Source organism: Salvelinus fontinalis, chromosome 20 (genome assembly GCF_029448725.1).
Source record: "Salvelinus fontinalis isolate EN_2023a chromosome 20, ASM2944872v1, whole genome shotgun sequence".
Classification (NCBI taxonomy): domain Eukaryota; kingdom Metazoa; phylum Chordata; class Actinopteri; order Salmoniformes; family Salmonidae; genus Salvelinus; species Salvelinus fontinalis.
In genome coordinates, this window is record NC_074684.1 from 28,080,786 (window position 1) to 28,107,059 (window position 26,274).

General features: G+C 42.1%; 1 long non-coding RNA gene and 1 other non-coding gene across 2 annotated transcripts; one reads left to right on the forward strand and one right to left on the reverse strand.

The window, feature by feature from the left end:
• Nucleotide 1: 1 nt before the first annotated feature.
• On the reverse strand, nucleotides 2–17,498 carry LOC129817635 (uncharacterized). The gene is made up of 4 exons (XR_008753748.1): nucleotides 17,390–17,498; nucleotides 10,461–10,547; nucleotides 7,253–7,413; nucleotides 2–2,842 (listed from the first exon to the last, which is right to left on the reverse strand). It is a non-coding gene; the product is annotated as an uncharacterized LOC129817635 (long non-coding RNA).
• Nucleotides 6,270–6,346, forward strand: trnav-uac (transfer RNA valine (anticodon UAC)). Its single transcript has one exon. It is a non-coding gene; the product is annotated as a tRNA-Val (tRNA).
• Nucleotides 17,499–26,274: the final 8,776 nt, after the last annotated feature.

Consider the following 26,274-nt stretch of genomic DNA (forward strand, 5'->3'; position numbering starts at 1 on the left):
ACTCATTCAAGGGTTTTCCTTTATTTTTACTATTTTCCACAATGCAGAATAGTAGTGAAGACATCAAAACCAGGAAGTAATGTAGTAACCATAAAAGTATTAAATAAATAAAGATATATTTTATATTCTTCAAAGTAGCCACCCTTTGCCTTGATGACAGCTTTGCACACTCTTGGCATTCTCTCAACCAGCTTCATGAGGAATGCTTTTCTAACAGTCTTGAATGAGTTCCCACATGCAGCTCTGGAAAAAATTAAGAGACCATTGCAAAATTATCCGTTTCTCTGGTTTGACTATTTATAGGTATGTGTTTGGGTGAAATTAACATTTTTGTTTTATTCTATAAACTACTGACAACATTTCTCCCAAATTCCAAGTAAAAATATTGTCATTTAGAGCATTTTATTTGCAGAAAATGACAAAAAATATGCAGTGTTGTCAGACCTCGAATAATGCAAAGATAATAAGTTCATATTCATTTTTAACAACACAATACTAATGTTTTAACTTAGGAAGATATTTCAGAAATCAATATTTGGTAGAATAACCCTGATTTCATGCGTCTTGGCATGCTCTCCATCAGTTTTTCACATTGATGTTGGGTGACTATTTTATTAACATTTATTTAAACAGGGGAAACAAGCTGAGACAGAGTCTCTTTTACAGTTGTGCCCTGTGATACAACAATACAAACACAGCAATTAATAACAATTTAAAACCAAACAAAATGAAAACATATAAAAAGGTACAAGACGGAGATGAAAAATATTAAAATAAATACACTATAAGAAAAATACATTACAAAAAGCAATTACAGTTTATAACAAAAAGCAATTACAGTTTATAATAAAAAGTTAATGTAATGTGCATTTAAACTGTCTTACAGGCACCAAAACATCTAACTGGAGTTCTCACTGCAATTCATTCCATGAGTGTGGAGCATGATATTCAAATGCCGTTTAGCCTAACAGAGTGAATCCAGGGTATCTCTAGCACTAGCATGTCCTGTGACCGAGTCTGATAAATTCTGTTTGACCACTGGATTTTTTAGTTAAAATAATTAGGACGTTTCTGCAAGACAGCTTTATAGACAAATATCAACCAGTGTCTGGCCCTTCTAAAAGCCAACCAAAGTGTATAAAAGGCAATGATGTTTGCACCAGTAACAAAGCGCAACGCTGCATGATACACTGCATCCAATTTCTTCAGTACTGATGCTGATCCATGCATATATCACCATAATCAAGCACTGACATAAGTGGTCTGTACAATTTCCTTTCTGTGCTCCGATGACAGACAAGATATATTTCTATAAAAAAATCTAATTCTCAATTTCAGCTTCTTTGCCATCTCAGTTAATAGTTTTAAAAGAGATGATCATCTAACCAAACTCCAAGGTATTTATAGGTGGGAACACATTCCGAAAGACAGCCATCATGGGGAGCGATGTTCAGAATTTCCAATTGTATGCCACTCCTGGAGCAAAAATGTAAGTATCTTGGCTTTGTTTGATGGCTTGTGACCATCCATCTTCCTCTTGATCACATTCCAGAGGTTTTCAATGGGGTTCAGGTCTGGAGGTTGGGCTGGCCATGACAAGGTCTTGATCTGGTGGTCCTCCATCCACACCTTGATTGACCTGGCTGTGTGGCATGGAGCATTGTCCTGCTGGAAAAACCAATCCTCAGAGTTGGGGAACATTGTCAGAGCAGAAGGAAGCAGGTTTTCTTCCAGGACAACCTTGTACGTGGCTTGATTCATGCATCCTTCACAAAGACAAATCTACCTGATTCCAGCCTCGCTGAAGAACCCCCAGATCATCACAGATCCTCCACCAAATTCCACAGTGGGTGCGAGACACTGTGGCTTGTAGGCCTCTCCAGGTCTCGCACCCACTGTGAAATTTGGTGGAGGATTGGTGATGATCTGGAGTGACTTGAAGATTGCTGTCCACTCTCCCCATCTAACATAACAGATTTTGAGAAAATCTGCAAGGAAGAATGAAAGAAAATCCCCAAATCCAGATGTGCAAAGCTGATACAGACATACCCAAGATTACTTAAAGCTGTAATCACTGTCATAGGTGCTTCTACAAAGTTTCCTAGAAGTGCCTGAGCATTGGGACAAAGCAGTCCAAAACCCCTAATGGCAGGTAACACCCATTACCTGTCCATCACACTCAAAACTAAAGTAACACGCAAATTGTCAGCCTGTAGTCTTAGCCTAAAATGTCAGGTATTCCCTAATTAACAGAGCTGCAAAGCCATATGTGCATAAATGTCAGATTTTTATGAACCTCAGATTCATAGCTGGGACAAAGGTTCACGTATAACATTGTAATAACAGAAAATATAGTTTAATATAACTGAAAGTACAGCATGTTCATAAACATCATATCGCATCGTAATTGCATTATAATCCACAGGAGCATTGCCATTCATTCTTGGCAATGCGGTGAGGCAATTTGTACAAAAAGGCATAAACACTCAATCATGTTGCATCGAGACAAAAACGAAAGTAATCCGTCAGCATGCCATTATGGCACAGTAACAATCCATAGTAGTTGGTCCCGATGAAGTCACTCTCTTTAGCTGCCTAGAGAACAAAGTTGTTTTTCTGGTTTGTTTGCCGTTGGCCTGTTTTCTGGGCTGTGTCTTTGTGGGCGTAGTTAAAGCTCTAGCCCAGGGCTTGCTGCTCCTGAGGAAATGCCTCTCCACCTTCAGTACTTTTTCCATACACAAAGTCAGGTTTCACCCCCAGCAAGAAGGAGAACCGGTCCAGTAGCCAGTCGTACATCCTGGGGAGAGTGGCCTCCATCTCCGCATAGTGGTTCTTACAAAACCTGAGGGGGAAACAAAACATTGCAGAAAAAATCAATGACGTTGGCTAGGTTTCCATCCAATTGGCGACCAGATTTTCAAGCGATTATAAGAAAATATGCACATTTTCGCACCAGTGGTGTGTTTCCACCAAACAGACTTGCTGTGGATAATAATCAGTGTTTGACGATGTACTACACACAATTTCCTTCGCTTAAGTTTTCAAGCATCGATCATCATGCCACCAGAATAAGACCCTGGATATTTATTGGAACGGAGCATCAAGCTCCATCACTGTGCACTTTCACTAGCGTGTGAAGTTCATCAATTTATTTAATCTGTAGCCTACAGTTCCTTCAGAAAGTATTCATGCCCCATGATTTATTCCACATTGATGTTACAGGCTGAATTCAAAATGGATTAAAACAATTATTCTCACAAATCTACACACAATACTCCATAAGGACAAAGTGAAAACGTTTTTAGAAATGTTAGCACATTTTTTGAAAATGAAATACAGATCTCATTTACATTAGTATTCACACCTGAGTCAATACTTTGTAGAAGCACCTTTGGCAGCGATTAAAGCTGTGAGTCATTCTGGGTAAGTCACTCAGAGTTTTACACACCTGGATTGTGCAACATTTGCCATTATTCTTTTAGAAAATCTTCAAGCTTTGTCAAATTTGTTGTTGATCACTGCTGGACAGAAATTCAGGTCTTGACCCAGATTTTCAAGTAGATTTAAGTCAAAACTAACTCGACCACATTCACCGTCTTCTTGGTTAGCAACTTCAGTCTAGATTTGGCCTTGTGTTTTAGGTTTTTGTCCTGCTGAAGGTAAATTCATCTCCCAGTGTCTGGTGGAAAGCAGACTGAACCAGGTTTTCCTCTAGGATTTTGCCAGTGCTTAGCTCCATTACGTTTATTTTTTATTCTGAAAAACTCCCTAGTCCTTAAGCATTATAAGCATACCCATAACATGATGCAGGAACCACTATGCTTGAAAATATGAAGAGTGGTACTCAGTAATGTGTTGTATTGGATTTGGCCCAAACATAGCATTTTGTATTCAGGACAAAAAGTGAATTGATGTGTCACATTTTTTTGCAGTATTACTATAGTGCCTTGTTGCAAACAGGATGCATGTTTTGGGATATTTGTATTCTGTACAGGCTTCCTTCTTTTCACTCTGTCAATTAGGTTAGTATTGTGGAATAACTACAATGTTGTTGATCCATCCTCAGTTTTGTCCTATCACAGCCATTAAACTATAACTCTTTTGAAGTCACCATTGGGGTCATGGTGAAATCCTTGAGCGGTTTCCAGATAATTTTACAGTATCAGTCAAAAGTTGACACACCTACTCATTCAAGGGTTTTTCTTTATTTTTACAATTTTCTACATTGTACAAAAAGTGTGAAGATATCAAAACTATGAAATAACATATGGAATCATGTAGAAACCAAAAAAAGTGTTAAATAAATCAAAATATTTATTTTAGATTCTTCAAAATAGCCACCCTTTGCCTTGTTGACAGCTTTGCACACTCTTGGCATTATCTCAACCAGCTTCACCTGGAATGCTTTTCCAACAGTTTTGAAGGAGTTCCCACATATGCTGAGCACTTGTTGGCTGCTTTTCCTTCACTCTGCGGTCAAACTCATCCCAAACCATCTCAAATGGGTTAAGGTCGGGTGATTGTGGAGGCCAGGTCATCTGATGCAGAACTCAATCACTCTCCTTCTTGGTCAAATTGCCCTTACACAGCCTGGAGGTGTGTTGGGTCATTATCCTGTTGAAAAACAAATGATAGTCCCACTAAGCGCAAACCAGATGGGGTGGCATATCGCTGTAGAATGCTGTGGTTGCCATGCTGGTAAAGTGTGCCTTGAATTCTAAATCAATCAATCACTGACAGTGTTACCAGCAAAGCACCATCACACCTCCTCCTCCATGCTTCACGGTGGGAACCACACATGCGGAGATCATGTTCACTTACTCTGCGTCTCACAAAGACACAGAGTTTGGAACCAAATATCTAAAATTTGGACTCACACCAAAGGACAGATAATGTCCATTGCTCGTGTTTCTTGGCCCAAGCAAGTCTATTCTTATTGGTGTCCTTTTGTAGTGGTTTCTTTGCTGCAATTCAACCATGAAAGCCTGATTCACGCAGTCTCCTCTGAACAGTTGATGTTGAGATGTCTGTTACTTGAAAACTGTGAAGCATTTTTTTGGGCTGCAATTTCTGAGGCTGGTAACTCTTATGAACTTATCTTCTGCAGCAGAGGTAAGTCTGGGTCTTCCTTTTCTGTGGCGGTCCTCATGAGAGCCAGTTTCATCATAGCGCTTGATGGTTTTTATGACTGCACTTGAAGAAACTTCCAAAGTTCTTGAAGTTTTCTGGATCGACTGACTTTCATTTCTTAAAGTAATGATGAACTGTTGTTTCTCTTTGCTTATTTGAGTGGTTCTTGCCATAATATGGACTTGGTCTTTTACCAAATAGGGCTATCTTCTGTTTACCAACCCTACCTTGTCACGACACAACTGATTTGCTCAAATGTATTAAGAAGGAAAAAAAATCCACAAATTAACTTTTAGCAAGGCACACCTGTTAATTGAAATGCATTCCAGGTGACTACCTCATGAAACTGGTTGAGAGAATGCAAAGCGTGTGCAAAGCTGTCAAAGGGTGTCTACTTTGAAGAATCTCAAATATAAAATATATTTTGATTTAACACTTTGGTCACTACATGATTTCATATTTGTTATGTCATAGTTTGATGTGTTCACTATTATTCTACAATTTAGAAAATAGCAAAAAGAAAAAGAAAAACCCTGGAATGAGTAGGTATGTCCAAACTTTTGACTGGTACTGTATGGGTGGGGTATAGAGTTGAGGTAGTCATTTAAAAATCATGTTATACACTACTATTGCACACAGTGAATCACAGAGTGAGTTGTTAAGCACATTTTTCCTCATGAACTTATCTAGGCTTGCCATAGCAAAGGGGTTGAATACTAATTGACTCAAGACATTTCAGCTTTTCATTTTTAATTAATTTGTAACCATTTCAAAAAGCGTAATTCCACTTTGACATTATGGGGTATTGAGTGTAGGCCAGTGACACAATCTCAATGTAATCCATTTTAATGTGGAAAAAGTCCCGGGGTGTGAATACTTTCTGAAAGCTCTGTAATAAACTGCATATGGTTTCCAGAGGCGTAGTGGGAGGACCACGCACCATATCATTGTGACTCCAAGTTTACTTTCCACCGCCATTTCTCACAGAATTAATTTTACAGACACAAAAAGATCCCACCATGTCAAACGAACAAATTAACTGTATGTTTCAGCATTCCTAAAATTGTACCAAAACTTCCTGTTTCCCTCACAGCTGTCGTGATTTAGTTTTTTAATACGGTTTGACTTTACTCAATGTAGTCTTCCTGTGTTGCTCAGTTGTTAGAGCATGGCGCTTACAACGCCAGGGTTGTGGGTTCGATTCCCACGGGAGACAAGTACAAAATGTATGCATTCATTACTGTAAGTCACTCTGGATAAGAGAGTCTGCTAAATGAGTAAAAAGTACATTACTCTAGCCCTGTGCTAAGTGGAGCACAATACCGGTGAGTTGTGCCTACAGACCAATCTGAAAGAGTTGAATGTAACTTTCATGAAGCAAAGGAGATTGAACAGTGGACTCCTAAAAGCAGAGTGCCTCTTTGCCAATGGTTTGTCTCACTTGCCTGTTTGCTCCTTTCCTTGTGCATGTGACAAATAACCAGTGTGTAAACAGCATACGACAGACATCCTGGTCCTCTCATCCAGACCATATTTAAACAGAGCACGTGTCTTGGCCGTTTTGTTTATACATGTATATTTATAAATCTCTACATGGCCGCAACAATTAACTTTTTTTCTAAAGCGTCATCATTCCTACTACCTATATGTGGGGGGGAACTATTTATTTAGCTGAAACTAGATTTAAACGAGATGGTGAAGATGGGCCCTATTCAGTGAAAGTGAAAGAGCCCCTGTGACACGACAGGTTAGAAGGGAGTCACTCTCCACAACTCCAAGAAATAGAATGAGTAAGGTGGAATAGAAAGCGAAGGGGAAAGGGTAGCTTGGTAGATTTGAACAGTGCTGACAGTGAAAACATCCCCCATCAGAGGAGAGAACACACAGGCCTGCATGGCCCCTCTCCTTCACCCAGCACATACAACCGCCACAAGCTCTCAGCAGTCTGGGAACTGGGCACCGTGTCTGTCTGAAGGCTATCGCTGTTGTATACAACATCAGTTAGGATGACACCATCACCTCTGTTTTGGTTTAGGTGAAGTGTTTCAGGGTAAGGGAGGTCTACTTTGTTCATCACTGACTCTACCTAAGGCGTTTCATGCAACCGGGCACTGGGCCTTACCTGGGCTTGCAGGCCCTCGGGGCTGGGTGCCAGTATTTTAGGTTGGAGGGCTGGAGGGTTGCTCTCCACGGTCTGGTGGTGCAGGCTGGGCCCGGAGGATGTAGCGGCCGCAGGGGAACCAGACAGCTTCTGGAAACTCATCTGTAGCTGCTCCGCAACACCTGGAGAAGGTGAGGATGTGGGAGAGGGAGGGTGAGGGAAAATAGTGTGGTTAGTGGGAGAGGGTGAGGGATGATGGTGAAAAGGAAGAAGGCGGGTGAGGGAAGAGAGTGTGGTTAGTTGGAGAAGGTGAGGGAAGATGGGGAGAGGGAGGGTGAGGGAAAAGAGTGGTTAGTTGGAGAGGGAGGGTGAGGGAAAAGAGTGTGGTTAGCATGAGAGGGTGAGGGATGATGGTGAAAAGGGAGAGGGAGGGTGAGGGAAAAGAGTGGTTAGTTGGAGAGGGAGGGTGAGGGAAAAGAGTGTGGTTAGCATGAGAGGGTGAGGGATGATGGTGAAAAGGGAGAGGGAAGGTGAGGGAAAAGAGTGGTTAGTTGGAGAGGGAGGGTGAGGGAAATTAGTGTGGTTAGTGGGAGAGGGAAACGGGGGGTGAGGGAAATTGGGGTGGAGAAGAGCGAGATTAGCAAAAGCAGGACACTGATAACAGTACCTGAACCAGGTTGCGCCTGTGTTTAGCTCCATTCTGTTTCTTTTTTATTCTGAAAAACTCCCCAGTCCTTAGCGATTACAAATACACCCATAACATGATGCAGCCACCGCTATCGGTGAAAATGTGGAGAGTGGTACTGTAATGTGTTGTATTGGATTTGCCCCACATTTTATTTTTGCAGTATTTGTATTCTGTACATGCTTCCTTCTTTTCACTCTGTCAATTAGGTTAGTATTGTGGAGTAACTACAATGTTGTTGATACATCCTCAGTTCTTCTATCACAGCTATTAAATGGTAACTGTTTTGAAGTCACCATGAAATCCCTGAGCGGTTTCCAGATAATTGTATGTTATACACTACTAGTGAGTCCATGCAACTTGTGACTTGTTAAGCACATTTTTACTTCTGAACTTACTTAGGCTTGCCATAACAAAGGGTTTGAATTCGTATTGACTCAAGACATTTCAGCTTTTCATTTTTTATTAATTTGTAACATTTTCAAAAACATAATTCCACTGACATTATGGGGTATTGTGTAACACTTTACTTGACACACATAACACGTTATAATATGGTCATAACACTCATGACACATTTAGACCTGTTGTAGGTGTCATAACCAGCCATAAAATAAATGCAATATACACTACATGACTAAAAGTATGTGGACTACTGCTCATCAAACATCTCATTCCAAAATCATGGGCATTAATATGGAGTTGGTCCCCCGTTTGCTGCTATAACAGCCTCCACTCTTCTGGGAAGGCTTTCCACTAGATGTTGGAACATTGCTGTGGGGACTTGCTTCTATTCAGCCACAACTGCATTAGTGAGGTCGGGCACTGATGTTGGGCGATTAGTGCCCGACCTGGCTCGCAGTCGGCGTTCCAAATCATCCCAAAGGTGTTCGATGGGGTTGAGGGCAGCGCTCTGTGCAGGGCCGTCAAGTTCTTCCATACCAATCTCAACAAATAATTTCTGTATGAACCTCGCTTTGTGCACGGGGACATTGTCATGCTGAAACAGGAAAGGGCTTTCCCCAAACTGTTGCCACAAAGTTGGAAGCACAGAATCGTTTAGAATGTCATTGTATGCTGTATCGTTAAGATTTCCCTTCACTGGAACTAAGGGGCCCGAACCATGAAAAACAGTCCAATACCATTATTCCTCCTCCACCAAACTTTACAGTTGTCACTATGCATTCAGGCAGGTAGTGTTCTCCTGGCATCCGCCAAACCCAGATATGTCTGGCAGATGGTGAAGCATGATTCATCATTCCAGAGAACGCATTTCCACTGCTCCAGAGTCCAATGGCAGCGAGTTTTACACCACTCTAGCCAACGCTTGGCATTACACATGGTGATCTTAGGCTGCCATGGCTGCTCGGCCATGGAAACCCATTTCATGAAGCTGCCAATGAACAGCTAATGTGCCAGAGACAGTTTGGAACTCTGTAGTGAGTGTTGCAACCGAGGACAGATGCGCTTCAACACTCGTCAGTCCTGTTCTGTGAGCTTGTGTGGCCTACCACTTCGAGGCTAAGCCGTTGTTGCTCCTAGATGTTTCCCCTTCACAATAACAGTTCTTACAGTTGACCGGGGCAGCTCTAGCAGGGCAGAAATTTGACGAACTGACTTGGTGAAAAGGTGGCATCATATGACGGTGCCACATTGAAAGTCACTGAGCTCTTCAGTAAGGCCATTCTACTGCCAATGTTTGTCTATGGAGATTGCATGGCTGTTTGCTCGATTTGATACACCCTTCAGCAATGGGTGTGGCTGAAATAGCCAAATCCACTAACTTGAAGGGGTATTCACATGCACTATATATACAAAAGTACGTCACAACAGGTGTAAATATGGGTCATGACAGTGTTATGACCCTATTATATCAGGTCATGATAAGTTGTCAGCTGTTATGACACTATGACATGATTATGACCGCATCATAATGTGTTCTGACACCGGGTGTCAAGTAAAGTGTTACCGAGTATTGTGTGTAGGCCAGTGACAGAAAAATCTCAATTGAATCAATTTGAAATGCAGGCTGTAACACAACAAAATGTGGAAAAAGTCAAGGGGTGTGAATAGTTTCTGAAGGAACTGTATAGGCCAGTAAGTGTAGATACAAAACATTAGCATGTTGTTTGTACCAGCTCTTTACAGCCCATTTGCCATACACCGTAAATAGTGGACACGAGGCAGCTCTTTTTGTTTTGGGTCTGAACAGACTGATATGAGTGGCACATATGTCTCCTTTTGAGGACAATCAACTTGTCTTTCTTCAAAGGCTAGTGAGTTTCTGGGGACAATTTTTCTTTTTACAGGCGACTTATTTGAAAATGTATTTTATTCCACTTTATACAAAAAGTTGTGAAATAGAGAAGATGGATGAAGGGAGAAACACAGTAGAAAGGGTAGACAGGAATTGAACCCTAGTTTCCTGTGGGGAGAAGTATATGTGACGATATGTTATGCTTTACCACTAGACCACAGGCTCTGCACAGCCAACTTTTGAGAGAGAACATTGAAAGAACCAGTTAAAAATGAGAGGTGACTCACCTGGCTATGTTGTCCTGCTGTCTCTGTCTGTGGTCAGGGAAGACTGCATGATCCTGTACCACCACCTCAGGTTAAAATTGTTCCCATCTGGCACACAGACAGGGAGGAGGACCAGACAGAATTTAGGACACTTGACCCTTGCAATGTCCCACAGAGAAGACTTCCCCAAATAAGAGGCCATTTACTAACTATTCACATAACGGGCTACTGCTAGGAACTCATAGACTTCATTCAAGTCTTCTCTCTTGCTGCAACAAAATAAAAATATGCCAACAGACTGTCTGTTGAAAACCCCTGTCCCTGGCACAAAATAGTTTGAGAAAGGCTGGTCTATTCTATAGGCCTAGGCTACACGAAGAGCACAGGGCAAAGCTATGTTCCTAAATTAATGTACTTCCATCTCAAGTTTTTGCGCTGCTGAGATGGTGTATATAAAACTAGGCTACACTGCATTACACACTGCAATGGATAGGCATTACCAATCATGAGGCCCGTCCTGCAATGCTCTTGCTGAAGTAAACCCATTTGTGCTGCGGCTGCCTAACCAATAACTGCTGTGTACAGTGGCACTTCAGGAGGCCAGTCAAGTTATATAAAAATTTAAAAAAGCCATATCTGTTCACGCGGACTACTGATGTCCTGTTCCGTTTGAAATGGAGCGCGTGAAGAGGATAACCTCGTTATAATTCATTTTAATAAAAACATTTGTTTAGTTGCCCATAATGAAGCTATTTATCAGTTATTGACCTCACAAAAAGCCCTGAGTAATTTACATACATTACTATGCAGTCGCGGAGATGGACAGCGCATGGGTAGTAGGTAAATATAAGAAGACCTAATTAATTTAAAGTCTTCATTGTAATTTGACTTTGGGCTAGTAACAAGAGTGCTTTGTTTAAGCACCTACGGTATTCATATTCAAGAAATAACAGGTAGGCCTACCTGTTTGACAGATTAATTTATAGTCTACCATCCATAGATTTAGTCAGCCAATCACTTCAGTGACCATGCACTCCTTAAATATGTGTCAGTGAAGAGCTTGCTTGCTGTGTTAAGGTAAAAACAGGTCTTGAATTGAGGAGTTATGTGAGGGTGTTGTGGCTTTTGTTGAAGAAAATGACTAAAAGCATAGGCCTACATCTTGATAATTTAAGATTTCAAAATATATTAAAATGGACCTGATTATATAAAGCGATCTATAATGACATACGCAATGTTTTATGCTACACTGAACAAAAATAAAAAACACTGGTCCCATGTTTCTTAAGCTGAAATAAAAGATCCCAGAAATGTTCCAAACCTACAAAAAAGTGTATTTCTCTCAAATTTTGTGCACAATTTGTTTACATCCCTGTTAGTGAGTATTTCTCCTTAGCCAAGATAATCCGTCCATCTGACAGGTGTGGCATATCAAGATGTTGATTAACAGCACGATCATTACACAGGTGCACCTTGTAACCACGCCAGCCCATGACCTCCAAATCCGGTGAGGGGGGAGGGTATTTCTGTCTGTAAGAAGGCCCTTTTGTGGGGAACAACTCATTCTGATCGGAATGAACCGAAAAACACCTTATTGAATTCACTTTCAGAAGCATGAGTTTGGCCAGTCTTTGATTTGAGGATCATGTGGTGCGCTGTGCATGCCTAGTTTAATTTAGCCTAGCAGATGCTCTTATATTCCCATACCCTAATCAGTCAACACATCTATTTTGTAACAATATCATGGACTAAAATAGAACACATTTGAAAATTATAGTTCCCCAAATGAAAAGTTACAATCAATCAAATGTATTTATATAGCCCTTCTTACATCAGCTGATGTCACAAAGTGCTGTATAGAAACCCAGCCTAAAACCCCAAACAGCAAGCAATGCAGGTGTAGAAGCGCGGTGTAGAAACTCCCTAAAAAGGCCAGAACCTAGGAAGAAACCTAGAGAGGAACCAAGCTGACGGGTGGCTAGTACTCTTCCGGCTGTGCTGAGTGGAGATTATAACAGAACATGGCCAAGATGTTCAAATGTTCATAGATGACCAGAGATATACTCTAGATATAACAGACTGACCCTAGCCCTCCGACACAAACTACTGCAGCACAAACACTGGAGGCTGAGACAGGAGGGATCTGGAGACACTGTGGCCACGTCCGATGATACCCCCGGACAGGGCCAAACAGTGCATTACAAGTGCATACAGTGCATTCGGAAAGTATTCAGACCCCTTGACTTTCCCCCCCAAAAATGTATGTTACAGCCTTATTCTAAAATTGATTAATTCACCCCCACCCCCCCCTACACACAATACCCCATAATGACAAAGCAAAAACAGGTTTAGACATTTTTGCAAAGTAAAAAAAAGAAAGAAAGAAATATGACATTTACATAAGTATTCAGACCCCTGTACTCAGTACTTTGTTGAAGCACCTTTGGCAGCGATTAGAGCCTCGAGTATTCTTGGGTATGACACTACAAGCTTGGCACGCCTGTATTTGGGGAGTTTCTCCCATTCTTCCCTGTAGATCCACGCTCAAGCTCATTCAGGTGGGATGGGGAGCGTCGCTGCACAGCTATTTTTCAGGTCTCTCCAGAGATGTTAGATCGGGTTCAAGTCCAGGCTCTGGCTGGCCCACTCAAGGACATTCAGAGACTTGTCCCGAAGCCACTCCTGCGTTGTCTTGGCTGTGTGCCTTGGGTCGTTGTCCAGTTAGAAGGGGAACCGTCACCCAATCTGAGGTCCTGAGCGCTCTGGATCAGGGTTTCATCAAGGATCTCTCTGTACTCTGCTCCACCCATCTCCCCCTCAATCCTCCCAGTCCCTGCATCTGAAAAACCTTCCCACAGCATGATGCTGCCACCACCTTGCTTCACCGTGGGGATCGTGCCAAGTTTCCTCCAGGCGTGACGCTTGGCATTCAGGCCAAAGAGTTCAATCTTGTAGAGATCAACCGATTATGATTTTTCAACGCCAATACCGATTATTGGAGGACCAAAAAAAGCCGATACCGATTTATCGTCCGATTTGTTTTATTTATTTGTAATAATGACAATTACAACAATACTGAATGAACACTTATTTTAACTTAATACAATACATAAATAAAAATCAATTTAGCCTCAATGTCACGTTCCTGACCTGTTTTCTGTTGTTTTTGTATGTGTTTAGTTGGTCAGGGTGTGAGTTGGGGTGGGCATTCTATGTTATGTGTTTCTATGTTGGGTTAAATGTGTTGCCTGATATGGTTCTCAATTAGAGGCAGTTGTTTGACGTTTCCTCTGATTGAGAACCATATTAAGGTAGGCTGTTCTCACTGTTTGTTTGTGGGTGATTGTTCCTGTGTCTGTGTCACCACACGGGACTGTTTCGTTTGTTCATTCGTTTGGTTAGTCTGTTCCTGTTCGTGCGTTTTTCGTGTTATTGTAAGTTCTTATGTTCAGGTCTGTCTACGTCGTTTTGTTGTTTTGTAGTTATTCAAGTGTATTTCATGTCAGTGTTCGTCTTGTTTAATAAATTCATTCATGTCTTCATACCTCGCTATGTGTTGGTCCGATCCATGCTCCTCCTCATCCGAGTAGGAGGAATTAGACGAACGTTACACTCAAATAAATAATGAAACATGTTCAATTTGGTTTAAATAATGCAAAAACAAAGTGTTGAAGAAAGTAAAAGCTCAATATGTGCCATGTCAAAAAGCTAATGTTTAGGTACCTTGCTCAGAACATGAGAACATATGGAAGCTGGTAGTTCCTTTTAACATGAGACTTCAATATTCCAAGGTAAGAGGTTTTAGGTTGTAGTTAATATAGTATTTATATGACTATTTCTCTCTATACCATTTGTATTCCATATACCTTTGACTATTGGATGTTCTTATAGGCACTTTAGTATTGCCAGTGTAACAGTATAGCTTCCGTTCCTCTCCTCGCTCCTACCTGGGCTCGAACGAGGAACACATCGACAACAGCCACCCTCGAAGCAGCGTTACCCATGCAGAGCAAGGGGAACTACTCCAAGTCTCAGAGCGAGTGACGTTTGAAACGCTATTAGCGCGCACCCCGCTAACTAGCTAGCCATTTCACATCGGTTACACCAGCCTAATCTCCGGATTTGATAGGTTTGAAGTCATAAACAGTGCAATGATTGAAGTACAGTGAAGAACTGCTGGCATAACGCATGAAAGTGCTGTTTGAATGAATGCTTACGAGCCTGCTGCTGGTGCCTACCATCGCTCAATCAGACTGCTCTATCAAATAATAGACTTAATTATAACATAACACACAGAAATACGAGCCTTTGGTCATTAATATGGTCAAATCCGGAAACTATCATTTCGAAAACAAAACTTTTATTATTATCGCATGCAATGAACGCAAGAGAAGTGACACAATTTCACCTGGTTAATATTGCCTGCTAACCTGGATTTATTTTAGCTAAATATGCAGGTTTAAAAATATATACTTCTGTGTATTGATTTTAAGAAAGGCATTGATGTTTATGGTTAGGTATACGTTGAAGCAACAACAGTCCTTTTCCCACGAATGCGCACCGCATCGATTATATGCAACGCAGGACACGCTAGATAAACTAGTAATATCATCAACCATGTGTAGTTAACTAGTGATTATGATTGTTTTTTATATGATAAGTTTAATGCTAGCTAGCAACTTACCTTGGCTTCTTACTGCATTCACGTAACAGGCAGGCTCCTCGTGGAGTGCAATGAAAGGCAGGTGGTTAGACCGTTGGACTAGTTAACTGTAAGGTTGCAAGATTGAATCCCAGAGCTGACAAGGTAAAAATCTGTCGTTCTTCCCCTGAACAAGGCAGTTAACCAACTGTTACCCGTCATTGAAAATAAGAATGTGTTCTTAACTGACTTGCCTAGTTAAATAAAGGTGTAAAAAAAATAAAAAGACTTCCGATTGTTAAGAAAACTTGAAATCGGCCCTAATTAAATCGGCCATTCCGATTAAATCGGTCGAACTCTACAATCTTGGTTTCATCTGACCAGAGAATCTTGTTTTTCACGGTCTGAGAGTCCTTTAGGTGCCTTTTGCGGGCTGTCATGTGCATTTTACTGAGGAGTGGCTTCTGTCTTGCCACTCTACTATAAAGGCTTGATTGGCGGTGTGCTGCAGAGATGGTTGTCCTTCTGGAAGGTTCTCCCATCTCCACAGAGGAACTCTGGAGCTCTGTCAGACTGACCATCGGGTTCTTGGTCACTTCCCTGACCATGGTCCTTCTACCCCAATTGCTCAGTTTGTTGGTTCCAAACTTCTTCCATTTAAGGATGATGGAGGCTACTGTGTTCTTGGGGACCTTCAATGCCGCAGACATTTTTTGGTACCGTTCCCCAGATCTGTGCCTCGACACAATCCTGAGCTCTATGGACAGACCTTCGACCTCGTGGCTTGGTTTTTGCTCTGACATGCACTGTCAAGTGTGGGACCTTATATAGACAGGTGTGTGCCTTTCCAAATCATGTCCAATCAATTGAATTTACCACAGGTTGACTCCAATCAAGTTATAGAAACAGCTCAAGGATGATCAATGGAAACAGGATGTACCTGAGCTCAATTTTGAGTCTCACAGCAAAAAGTCTGAATACTTATGTAAATAATAAGGTATCCAAATTTCTAAAAACCTGTGTTTCGCTTTGTCATTATGTGGTGTTGTGTAGATTGATGAGATATTTAAAATACATTTTAGAATAAGGCTGTAATGTAACAAAATGTGGAAAAGGTCAAGGGGTCTGAATTCTTTCAGAATGCACTGTACCTGATGATATGTGGCTGCTATGTTAAACAATGAATGGCTTTTTCTCTCATTCATTCATTGATGATGATACTTAAGTTGTAACTGGTTCTGTTGTGCTCAACTTTTACATTTGATAGACAACTTTAGCACAGTTCCAAACAGACTATCCTCTTTTTTAACAATAGCCTGAAAAATAAATAAAAACGTCTCCGGTGCTGCAGCATGTGCTCATTCGGTGTCATGCTTTGTTGTGGTATTGTAAAAGATTCTGCTTGTCTCCAGTCATGTAAAAGGACCTAGAATTGCATGACATGCATTTATAAAAGGCAATTTTTTCAAGGACCGGCAAAAATAAGATGATTGATTCAGGCAGTGCTAACCTTCTGGCTACTTCCTTTTGTAAGCATTACATGGCAAAGAACAGTTTCTAAAACTGTTTTATTGGTCCTAGGAGTGAGTGTAAACGGTAGATATGTTTTGTGCAATCCACTTTGTTTTAATTATTATTTTGGGTATGGGAGAGGGTAGAGTACAAATATGTTACATTTGGGAGGGACATTCATTTCAGAGATCCGATTGTCTGCAGGTATCCCTCATTATAAATAATATACAGTTCCTATGCGACATATAAGAATTCAATGGCAGATTTGACCATGTTTCGTTTTAGCCCAAAGGCCGGCAGATGGAGATAGAGTCGTCTCATCTTACCGTCCAAAGGGAATCCATGTAGTCGGCTATACACACCTATTCCCCGTTGTCCGGTTCGTACATAAAACATTCATGGTGGTGAAAAATGTTGTTTCATAAAGAATGTATGCATATGTTTCCTGTTTTTTTTTTCGCCTTTGCAGTCTGAATGGAATGTTTAATGTACAAACCGGTCCATACATTTGGATGGTAAAATGAAATGACTCAAAATCGCCATCTGTCGGCCTATGGGTTAGTTTCATATTCGCTGCTAATAAATGGGCAAGATCACAGTGCAAAATCTGCGTTTGAAAAGCGTTGTTTTACACGCAATTATTTTAACGTTCAATCACACCTGTGGCAGAGCGGCTTAAAAAACATGCGGCCGGTTGGGCTATAATGGCTAGGTTAGACACAACAAGACAATATATATTTTCTGGCGAATCTAAAAGTAGTGAAAATTCTATAAGAAGTTATACTGTATAACCTACCGTTTGTTCCTAGTCCATTTTCACACAATTTAGTTTGTTTCACATCAGAAATGAACTCCCACACATCGGTTTGTTGTGGTAGAATAGGAACTTCCTGTGTGTGTTACCAATAAATCCATCCGTCAGGAAACAACATTATTTTACTGTGCAGCACATGCACACAATTTATTGCCAAAAGGTTTTAACATAAATGTTTTTATGAAGAAATTGTTCAATGCTATATCTGAACTACAGAGGAATAAAGCTACAGATATTCAATATCAGAAATGTGTTTTAGCAAGTACTCATTGAGGTGAATTGCACTTGCAGTCCAATGTCTGATGTCTCCCTATAGAGGGCAACATTGACTGACGCAGAATGAGAGCTGAGTGTACTGTTGTAGCTTGTAGGAATTTACTTTTTAGTCATTTAGCAGACTGTTTTATACAGAGCGACATACAGGAGCAATTAGGGTTAAGTGCCTTGCTGAATGGCACATGAACATATTTTTCACCTATCACCTGAGTCATCCATTACAGTAATTGCTATCCTTGTCCATACCCCACGCCTCAGCTCTGTAATCTACCCTGCTTTACTTGATTTTTGTCATAAACTATTTCTGGTGGTGGTGTGTGTGATAGGATTGGAGCTAGCACCATGTAAACCACAAAAAGATGAAGAGAGGGTGTGTGGGTGGATTCATTGTTTGGTAAATCCATTTGTAAGTATGAGTTTAGCTTGAGTCAAACATTCATTCATTGAAGCGTTATCTTTTCAGGATAATTAGAATTCTTCTTACTCCATTTAATCATGCCAAGGTCTATACATAGGACCCACATGCCCCTGAATACTTAATACCTTATCTATGACATTCTAGAAAGTTGAAAAAACTACATTTGGAGGGTGTTTATATGTGCTTTGTTCTGTTTCTACAGAGACAGAGGCTGCATCCCAAATGGCACCCTATTCCCTATATAGCCAGCAGCATACCACTCTGCATCCCACTGCTGGCTTGCCTCTGAGGCTAAGCAGGGTTGGTCTTGGTTGGTCCCTGGTTGGTCCCTGGATGGGAGACCAGATTCTGCTGGAAGTGGTGTTGGAGGGCCAATGCACACACTTTCATTTATTTTTTATTTCACCTTTATTTAACCAGGTAGGCCAGTTGAGAACAAGTTCTCATTTACAACTGTGACCCGGCCAAGATAAAGCAAAGCAGTGAGGCAAAAACAACAACACAGTTACACATCAACAAACGTACAGTTAATAACACAACAGAAAAAATCTATGTACAGTGTGTGCAAATGTAGAAGAGTAGGGAGGTAAGGCAATAAATAGGCCATACAGGCAAAATAATTACAATTTAGCATTAACACTGGAGTGATAGATGTGCAGATGATGATGTGCAAGTAGAGATACTGGGGTGCAAAAGAGCAAGAAGATAAATAACAATATGGGGATGAGGTAGTTGGGTGTGCTATTTACAGATTAGCTGTGTACAGGTACAGTGATCGGTAAGCTTCTCTGACAGCTGATGCTTAAAGTTAGAGAGGGAGATATGTCTCCAGCTTCAGTGATTTTTGCAATTCGTTCCAGTCATTGGCAGTAGAGAACTGGAAGGAAAGGCGGCCAAAGGAAGTGTTGGCTTTGGGGATGACCAGTGAACTATACCCGCTGGAGCTCGTGCTACGGGTGGGTGTTGCTATGGTGACCAGTGAGCTGAGATAAGGCGGGGCTTTACCTAGCAGAGACTGGTAGATGACCTGGAGCCAGTGGGTTTTGGCGACGAATATGTAGCGAGGTCCAACCAACGAGAGCATACAGGTCGCAGTGGTGGGTAGTATATGGAGCTTTGGTGACAAAACGGATGGCACTGTGATAGACTACATCCAGTTGCTGAGTAGAGTGTTGGGGGCTATTTTGTAAATGACATCGCCGAAGTCAAGTATCGGTAGGATAGTCAGTTTTACGAGGGTATGTTTGGCAGCATGAGTGAAGGAGGCTTTGTTGCGAAATAGGAAGCCGATTCTAGATTTAATTTTGGATTGGAGATGCTTAATGTGAGTCTGGAAGGATAATTTACAGTCTAACCAGACACCTAGGTATTTGTAGTTGTCCACATATTCTAAGTCAGAACCGTCCAGAGTAGTGATGCTAGTCGGGCGGGCGGGTGCGGACAGCAATCGGTTGAAGAGCATGCATTTAGTTTTACTAGCATTTAAAAGCAGTTGGAGGCCACGGAAGGAGTGTTGTATGGCATTGAAGCTCACACGCACTCTTTCCTCTGGTCTTAAGATCAAATCCCAATACCCCAGGGAAGTGATGGTGACATTTCCCTGCGTAGGGTGCCGTCTTTCGAATGGGACGTTAAACGGGTGTCCTGACTCTCTATGGGCACTTAAGATCCCACAGCCCTTATCGTAAGAGTAGGGGTGTTAACCCCTGTGTCCTAGAAAAATTCCCAACCTGGTCTCCTAATTGGCGTATCTCACCTCTCTAGCTGATGTGGGGTGAGTGTTCTGTTGCAATTTGGTTGCTGTGAGCTTCCACCTTACTATGTAAAGCACTTTGGGTGTCTATAAAAGTTCTATGTAAATCCAATCAATATAATTGTTATTATTATATAATCCCTATGGGTCCTGGTCAAAAGAAGTGCACTAAATAAGGAATAGGGTGCCATTTGAGAATGCAGACCGAGTGGGCTATGTTCCCCTTCCACAGGCTAATTTCTTATCAGGTTTGAGTCAAAGCTCGCTGTTACCGGCTGGCTCAATTCAATCTTCCATCCCTAAGAGCAACATTGAACATTAACACTGCTTTACCTTGTCATGACTCAGGATATCATCACTGCTGCTAGAGCACGGAATGTGGTTGCGTCCAGAGTGCACTACTTTCGACCAGCTCCCAAAAGGCACCCTATTCCCAAATGGAACCCAGACTTCCCAAATGGCATCCTATTACCTATATGCACTAGTGCCTGTTGTTGCAGAAGAAGTGGGTGGGTGGCTGGTGTTGGTGTGTTTTGGGTTTTAAGTTAAAACAAGCTTAAATGTTGTGAGCTCCCATAGTATCTCCTGTCAATCCCCAGAGCAGAGCTGCCTGAACGTGGGACACCTGCCTGCCTTAGCTTCCAAAGAACCAATTTCATGGTTTGCTGCACCTCAGACTGACTCCAGCATTATTTATGCAAAGCAAAACCCTGTTGTTTATGGAAATCAGTAACAGTCAGTAACTGCCTGACTGTCTCCCTGCCTGCCTGTCTCCCTGCCTGCCTGCCTGCCTGTGTCCGCCTGCCTGTCTGCCTCCCTGCTTGCCTGCTTCCCTGTCTCCCTGCACGACACAGCACAGTTTGAAATGCACTGCTGCTGTTCTCACTGTGGTCCAGCAGATTTTGTATTCCTTTTGTGTTTCACAGATGGTGGAGGAGGAGGAGGAGGAGGAGGAGAAGGGCGTAGGTTGGCTGGTGATGTAGGCTTTGTGATAAGACTGTTGTAAAAACCCACAGAAAAGGGGCATGCAGAGTCTGCTAGCCTAGCGTTGCATTGCACAGTAATAAATATTTCAGTCTATTTCATTCCCTCTCTCTCACACTCTCTTCTTCTCTAAACAATGATAATGGCTCCAAAGCTGCATTTTTATTTTTTTCTCTTCACCTTGAGCTGTATGAATGTGTCCTAGTCCTCTCTCAACATTTAATTTAAAAAAATCAACTGCAACATTCTTTGAATCGTTTGCATATTTACACATTTGTTCTCTCTCTCTCTCTCTCTCTCTCTCTCTCTCTCTCTCTCTCTCTCTCTCTCTCTCTCTCTCTCTCTCTCTCTCTCTCTCTCTCTCTCTCTCTACCCCCCTTCTCTCTCTCTCTCTCTCTCTCTCTCTCTCTCTCTCTCTCTCTCTCTCTCTCTCTCTCTCTCTTTCGCTTTCTCTCTCTCATATGCATGCGCGCGCACACACACACACAAACACAGTTGTGGTGGGGTGATTGGAGTCACACATTCCAGGGCCCGAGGTTGAGGCCTGTGTGGCATGTTTTATGGGGTGAGGTAATGTGGGAACGCAACGTGGACGTCTCTGGCTGCGTCTGAAATGGCATCCTAGTCTCTGTATAGTGCACTACTTTTGACCAGGGCCCATAGGGCTCTGATCCAAAGTTGTGCCCTATATTGGGAATAGGGTGTCATTTGGGGCATAGCCTCTCTCTGCAGGAGCAGGAAGAGAACCATCTCCAGAGAGTCTGTTCTGTCTGTGAGAAGAACTCTACCGGCGACTAAAATAGACTCAACAGCAGTTCCATTGCTCCATTTCTTTCTTTCCAGTAAATCACCTTGGAGCAGCTCCAAAACCCACAACTTGTCTTGTTACTGTTAGAATAGTGTTCAAATGAAAACCACACAAAATGAATCTTATTAGTCTTCTCATGTAAAGGCCTTGACTTGGGGTCATGTCAGATATTCATTGACAAGCACCCACAAATGTGGTGATGGGAAAAGAAAGATCCGCTGGCTGAGAAAAGAGGACGAGGTATTTTCATGTGTTTTCTCACTCACTGCAAATCCACACAGGGTAGCTCCAGCCTGCAGCCCACCACTCTGCTGCTGCGATGGGCTGGTCTCCATAGCAACTAGAGATGGGGAGCTCAGCCTCGGCTGCAGAGGGTCTCCATCACTCTCATGCATAATCAAAACTGAGACCTGTTGTGCTGTCTCTTCTTTTCAAGTGATCAAAGCTTAATCAGAAGGATAAAAACATATGTAGTGACTTTTAGCTTTTACCAACCAATTACAACCAAATATGTTATACTGTATGTATGTACATCTGTATGTATGTCATGAGTAAGAATTGTTTATGATTTATTTATTGCAGTAATTATATTTAAAACATCAGTGGTTGTAACAGCAGTGAGAAGTGAACAACATGAACAGAAAGAGCCGATAGTGTCCAACCATGTGGATTACGTATGGGAGATTTTATAGTTATGGAAACCTATCTGTTATACAGTGGGATTGCAGGATCACTGCAATAGTTTCAGGTAATACTTTGTGTGGTTGTTCTTCATGGCACTGTCCTCCATTCTACTGCATAGAAAAGCTTATGAGATTCCACCATATTTAGAATTCAACCATTTCAGACATTTCAGAGGTTCTTCAGGTAGTAATGGCAGTTACTGTTTGGAGAGAGAGTTGTCCCTCAGGTTAACACTCTCAGAATCCTTCTCTTCTCTCTCCACCCCCCCCCCACCCTCTCTCTCTCTCTTTTTCTCTCGCTCTCTCAATTCATTTTAAAGGGTTTTATTGGCATGGTAAACATATGTTTACATTGCCAAAGCAAGTGATATAAATAATAAACAAGTAATAATAAAGTGTTTATTTTTTACATTTTTGCCAGTAAACATTACACTCACAAAAATTCCAAAAGAATATAGACATTTCAAATGTCATATTATGTCTATATACAATGTTGTAATTATGTGCAAATAGTTAAGTACAAAAGGGAAAATAAATAAACATAAATATAGGTTGTAAACTCAGCAAAAAAAGAAACGTCCCTTTTTCAGGACCCTGTCTTTCAAAGATAATTCGTCAAATCCAAATGACTTCACAGATATTCATTGTAAAGGGTTTAAACATTGTTTCCCATGCTTGTTCAATGAACCATAAACAATTAATGAACATGCACCTGTGGAACGGTCGTTAAGACACTAACAGCTTACCGACGGTAGGCAATTAAGGTCACAGTTATGAAAACTTAGGACACTAAAGAGGCCTTTACTGACTCTGAAAAACACAAAAAGAAAGATGCCCAGGGTCCCTGCTCATCTGTATGAACGTGCCTTAGCCATGCTGCAAGGAGGCATGAGGACTGCAGATGTGGCCAGGGCAATGAATTGCAATGTCCGTACTGTGAGACGCCTAAGACAGGGCTACAGGGAGACAGGACGGACAGCTGATCGTCCTCGTAGTGGCAGACCCCGTGTAACAACATCTGCACAGGATCGGTACATCCGAACATCACACCTGCGGGACAGGTACAGGATGGCAACAACAGCTGCCCGAGTTACACCAGGAACGCACAATCCCTCCATCAGTGCTCAGACTGTCCGCAATAGGCTGAGAGAGGCTGGACTGAGGGCTTGTAGGCCTGTTGTAAGGCAGGTCCTCACCAGACATCACCGACAACAACGTCACCTATGGGCACAAACCCACCGTCACTGGACCAGACAGGACTGGCAAAAAGTGCTCTTCACTGACGAGTCACGGTTTTGTCTCACAGGGGTGATGGTTGGATTCGCGTTTATTGTTGAAGGAATGAGCGTTGCACCGAGGCCTGTACTCTGGAATGGGATCGATTTGGAGGTGGAGAGTCCGTCATGGTCTGGGGCGGTGTGTCACAGCATCATCGGACTGAGCTTGTTGTCATTGCAGGCAATCTCAACGCTGTGCGTTACAGGGACGACATCCTCCCCCCTCATGTGGTACCCTTCCTGCAGACTCATCCTGACATGACCCTCCAGCATGACAATGCCACCACGCACAGGACGAGCAGTATGGCTGATTTCCTGCAAGGCAGGAATGTCAGTGTTCTGCCATGGCCAGCGAAGAGCCCGGATCTCAATCCCATTGAGCACGTCTGGGACCTGTTGGATCAGAGGGTGAGGGCTAGGGCCATTCCCCCCAGAAATGTCCGGGAACTTGCAAGTGCCTTGGTGGAAGAGTGGGGTAACATCTCACAGCAAAAACTTGCAAATGTGGTGCAGTTCATGAGGAGGAGATGCACTGCAGTACTTAATGCAGCTGGTGGCCACACCAGATACTGACTGTTTCTTTTGATTTTGACCCCCCCCCTTTATTCAGGGACACATTATTCCATTTCTGTTAGTCACATGTCTGTCGAACTTGTTCAGTTTATATCTGTTGTTGAATCTTGTTATGTTCATATAAATATTTACGCATGTTAAGTTTGCTGAAAATAAATGCAGTTGACAGTGAAAGGACGTTTATTTTTTTGCTGAGTTAATTTACAATGGTGTGTGTTCTTCACTGGTTGCCCTTTTCTTGTGGCAACAGGTCACAAATCTTGCTGCTGTGATTGCATACTGTGATATTTCACCCAATAGATATTGGAGTTTATCGAAATATTTGTGGATCTGTGTAATCTCAGGGTGTCTTTAATTATTCTCTTTAGTGTCTTTAATATGGTCATACATTTGGCAGGTGGTTAGGAAGTGCAGCTCAGTTTCCACCTCATTTTGTGGGCAGTGTGCACATAGCCTGTCTTCTCTTGAGAGCCAGGTCTGCCTCTCCCAATAGCAAGGCTATGCTCACTCATTCTGTACATAGTCAAAGCTTTCCTTAATTTTGGGTCAGTCACAGTGGTCAGGCATTCTGCAATTGTGTACTCTCTGTTTAGGGCCAAATAGAATTCTGGTTTGCTCAGTTTCTTTTGTCAATTCTTTCCAATGTGTCAAGTAATTATCTTTGTTTTCTAATGATTTGGTTGGGCCTAATTGTGTTGCTGTCTTGGGGCACTGTGATGTCTGTTTGTGAACAGAGCCCCAGGACCAGCTTGCTTCGGGGGCTCTTCTCCAGGTTCATTTCTCTGTAAGTGATGGCTTTGTTATGGAAGGTTTGGGAATCGCTTCCTTATATATATATATATATATATATATATATATATATATATATATATATATATATATATATGTTGAAGAGGGTGGGGCTTAAGCTGCATCCCTGTCTCACCCCCCGGCCCTGTGGAAGGAAATGTGTCTTTTCTTTGACCATTTTAACCACACACTTTTTGTTTGTGTACATGGATTATATAATGTTGCATGTTTTTCCCCCAACACCAGTTTCTATCAATTTGTATAGCAGACTCTCATGCCAAATTGAGTCAAAAGCTTTTTTTAAATCAACAATGCATGAGAACACTTTGCCTTTGTTTTGGTTTGTTTGTTTGTCAATTAGGGTGTGCAGGGTGAATGTGGTCTCTCTCTCCCTCTCTCTCTCTCTCTCTCTCTCTCTCTCTCTCTCTCTCTCTCTCTCTCTCTCTCTCTCTCTCTCTCTCTCTCCCTCTCTCTCTCTCTCTCTCTCTCTCTCTCTCTCACACACGCTCACTCTCTCTTCCTCTCTCGCTCTCTTGCTCTCTCTCCATTTCTCTTTCTTTCTTCCTTTATTTTCCCCTGCCAGACCTGCTCCTCAAGACAAGACAGGCACATTCCCGTTCTGGAGTTCTGGAACAAGACAGAAGAAGAAAATTCCAGAACATTCCCGGAGTCAGGTCTGGACAGGATTCTGTCCCCCTTTAGCGAAAATATTAGCACTGTGCTAGTGTCATCACCCGTAAGTAACACCTCCTCCTGTAACTCCTCAGATGGCCTACAGAAACCTGGATTTATGGTACAGTAACTGAATATATACAAACTCAAACACTCACAGCTATTGAAATTGGATACAGAAAGCCAAGTAGTCATGTTGACACCATATCATCCTCCCCCCTAAAGGAATCTCTCTGTCCTCCCCTCTTTTTCTGCCCCCCTTGCTCTCTCTCCATGGTCAGGAAATTCTTTGTGTTCCCGACACTGTGAATCATGCCAAGTTCTGAAATTCTCCGTCCCTGCTCCGCCTCCCATTGCCATAGTCTACATTACATGTCAACTGGAGGAGTGGTTATGGGAGTTTCCCTGCATGGCTGTTGATTGCTGCATCCAGCTGCATTCCCACTCAACAGCTCTACAGCTCCTCCACACGTCTGGCCACTGGGCTGAGGGCTCTCCTCAGGAAGCACAGCTGGATGGACTGGTAGAGTAGAACTGAACCCTTCCCTATGGATTAGACCGAAACCCCATAGGGCTCTGGACAAAGTAGTGGACTATATAGGCAATAGGTTGCCATTTATGACACAACCATGGA